Here is a 3,816-nt window from a genome sequence, read left to right on the forward strand (position 1 = left end):
GGGGCGGGGAAGGCCGGACTGCGGGAGGGAGGGGGAGGAAGTGGACTTACCTGCTGCCTCCCCCTCCCCGGACACATTTAAATTTGCGTCGGGCAAACAATGTTTGATAAGGTAAACAGCTCTCACTCCCCAATCAACAAAAATTATCTCTTCCCATCATTCATTTCATGAGATGTCAATTTTCCCTATTAATGTAATTTATTTTTTTGTCTTTTCCCGCTTGCGTTCATGCGTTAGCGAGTGAGACTAGAAAGAGAGACTTCACCTCAATACGTTAACATCCGGCTCGTGTGAGACACAGACTTTCTGTGATTCCGATCAAATATGGTGACGTCGACACGTTTTCTGTGCAATAAGGCAGATCCCAAGAAAACGGTCAACGTTCTTGGTTGTTGGCGCATTGTTCAAGGCTAAAATATTGTACTTTGCCCTTCACAATCTCCATTATAAGCTTTTCCCCTGGTTTCTTCCAAACTAATATAGGCCTGTAGTCATATCTTCTTGTAAAATAAACATATATTTTATCCTTGTTCATAACATGGCATAGTGTGCCGTCCTCTGTACTGTTGTGTTGCATTTCTCTAATTTGTTCTGTTAATCCTTAAGGCATGGCAAGTCCTGCCAGTAAGGTCAGTCTTCCTTCAGGTGACCGAATTCTCAGAGCTTCTGAGTCCCTCTGATTTCATTTTTATACCATTCAGATCAAGTCACAGCTGCTGACTTTACTCGCAGAACTTGCTCTTAGTGAAAAAAGTAAAATAAAGAAGTATTGAAATTTCTTGGCATTGTACCTTAATATTGGACTGATCGATTTGAGGATATTTTTTCTCATATGATTTCGTATAAGTTTTTTGGCTTAGTGTTCAGAAAAAATTTGTTAGATTTAACACATACATAAGTGGCCTTTCTTTTTCGTAAGCATAATCTTAGCTCGAAAGTCGCGTTTCATTTTGTTTTTCATCAGAGTTATCTCATATTTTATGAAGAATAAAATGTTGATTTGACACCATAGCTATTCCCTGTTGGTCATTAGTGTTCTGTGTTAGTTCCCCCCTGTCCGAGGCGGCCCGGCCAGTGTGGCCAGAGGGTCCCGACCGCGGCCGCGTCCTGGTTTGTTGTGCCCCATTTGTACATTCAGCCGAGCGAGCTGCGGAGGCGGCAGTGTCTGCGCCTCGGTCTGCGCTGCGGTGTGACCGTTGTCCAGCCAGCAATAGACCAGGCCGGACCAGGCCGTGCAGCATGAGCGCGGCGTACAGCGTGCAGCCGCAAGCGGTGTCGACAGCGAGCTGAGCGAGCATGGCGGAGCGACCAGACAACAGGCTACGCTGCCGATGGAGTTTGATGCTCTGCGAATGATTTCGACAAATCCGAGTAAAAATCTTGTTCGACGTTTTTTTATGGCGGTAAACACAAGGAATTGTAACAGAGTAGGAATGCATGTCAGGGGGCCGCGCTGCTGGTGGCGGTCGGAGCCCATGATCCGTGTCCCCTGAAGAGTCTGACCTGCTGACTGCTGGAAGTGACTCGGCAGCTGCCCGCTTCCTGACCGGATCTGGATGCGTATTGCATTCCCCTTTCATCATTCCCAGTACTTCTGCAACGGTATTTCTTTCTGGAAAACTCCTCGAGATGTCCCTGCTTTTAACATTTTTTTTGCTTTTACACTGAGCCAATTTGAATAGAAATGGCTTTGGTGGGATGAGCTACGCAAACCGACCCACACGCTATGACTGAAAGGGTTGGGGTTGCCTTCATCGGGATGCAGAGTAGCGTCGTCCTGCCCCGCGGCCCTTCAGCGCCAGGACTTCCAGACGGCCAAACTCCGGGGCGCGGCGGCGGCGGCGGCGGCCCAGTACATGACCTGGCTCAACAACAAGCGCGGGAGAGGCGCGGGGGCGGGACACTGCGGAGGTCGCCAGCCCGGCGGCCCAGCCAGCTCACTCAGTCAGATTGACTCGGCGGGTCATATCGGCTCCCTCAGACACAATAAAGAGAGTACACAGAAACACACACAGGCCTCGTTATCCCCCATCCCCCCCACTCTACCCCCCAATAAATCCATTTTCCTTTACGCCCCGCCACAACGACAGCGGGGCGTGGAGCGCTGAAACTCGCCCAACTTCCTGGGCGCCGGCCGCAAAAACAATGTTCCTCACACACGAGCTGCCGGCCTGGAGGGCCTGGAGGGCCTGGAGGGCCTGGAGGGCCGGGAGGAGGCAGTTTGGGAGTCTGGCCCCCGCGGCCCGGATACGGCTCACTGCGCCTCCGACGGCGCCGCGTCGGCCCGGCCCCGCCACACCCGCCCCGCCCCGCCACGCCCCATCACAAGTCCCGTGATAAAAAGGACCGCTCCGGGCCGGCTTCCTCCAGTCAGACGTCATGCGGGTGCGGGCAGCCGGCGCGGTCCTGGCGGCGGTGCTGCTGCTGCAGCGGGCCCGCGGGGCGGACGGCGGCGACATGGAGGCCGCGGCCGCGAGCTACCTGCTGCCCTCCGGCGAGCTCAACTGGGACGGGTCGGCCGGGGCGGAGGACGGCGAGGAGGTCTCCGGCAAGAGCAGCTACTCGTCGTACGTCGTCAACACGCCCGGGGAGGACGAGCTCCTCAGCAAGCTGTACAAGTACCACGTGGACGACAAGGGGGACCGCGTACCTCGAGAGGTACGATATGTATTCAACGGGAGAGGTCACTGTCGGCCGCGCCCTGAGGCGGTCTAAGGTTAATGGGTAAGCACGCGACGGCAACCTTCCAGCAAGCTTCCAGCAGGCTGCTGGAACATAATCTGATTATGTTCTCCCAGAGGATCCGCTGCGCTGCGCGTGCTTATACGCGGCACGGTAGGTCACACCACGCAGACCTCACGTCGAGTTTGTTTGTCAGCCCCCCCCCCCCCCATTCTGTTCTCGCTTTTTCATCCCCAGCACTTATCACGCCCCCCTTCTTCTAACCACCACCATCCCACCTCCCGAAATTCAATATAGCAAGACGTAACGTAGGTTTACTTAGACAGCCTAGTCATATTATGTAACGTAGAGGGAACAATATAGGCGCCAGGAGACGGGGTGGATCAAAAGGCCAGTTTATGGACGGGCCCTCCCTGTATCAACGGACCGTCCTCGCTGTCCGAAAAAAGGAAATTCTGGGCTGGGCAGGGTTGCAGTCCCCCCCTTCCTCTCTCTCTCTCTCTCTCTCTCTCTCTCTCTCTCTCTCTCTCTCTCTCTCTCTCTCTCTCTCTCTCTCTGCCTCTTTCTCTCGCTGCCGCTCTCTCCCCCAAACTCATTCTCTCACTCTCCCTCGCGGCCGCGGCCCGGCGCACAGAGCAGCACGAAACAGACAAAAGCGCACACAAACGACCCGACGACCCGGCGCGCGCTCATGAAATCACTTGAATAAGAAATGAATGTACTCGACTTGCTGGAGGCCGCCGTGACGCCGCGGGGCGGGGGGCGGGGGCGGGGGAGACGCGACAGTCCCGCTGGAACGCGACACCACCCATTCTGTCCTGATTTGTGGTTCCCGGAATGATAATGGAGGCGGGGGTGGCAGGTCGCTCCGCTCCTCACCGCTCCGCACCGCTCCCCACCGCTCCGCACCACTCCACGCCCCTGCCGACTGGACCGACCCGCCCGCGCCCGCCGCCCGAGGGCTGAACACAGGCAGCAGGCAGGGTTCATGATGGCACTCTGCGGCCAGGGTCGCTGGCGTCATATGACTCGGCCTCATGATACAAAACAAAGGTTAAACAAACAACCCTTTTTTGTGCAATATAGAGAACTGTTATTCTGCACCCAGCCGAAAATTCCGGTTACGGTTACGGC

This window comes from Frankliniella occidentalis, unplaced genomic scaffold (assembly GCF_000697945.3).
Source record: "Frankliniella occidentalis isolate FOCC.00 unplaced genomic scaffold, Focc_3.1 Scaffold20, whole genome shotgun sequence".
In the NCBI taxonomy this organism is placed as follows: Eukaryota; Metazoa; Arthropoda; class Insecta; order Thysanoptera; family Thripidae; genus Frankliniella; species Frankliniella occidentalis.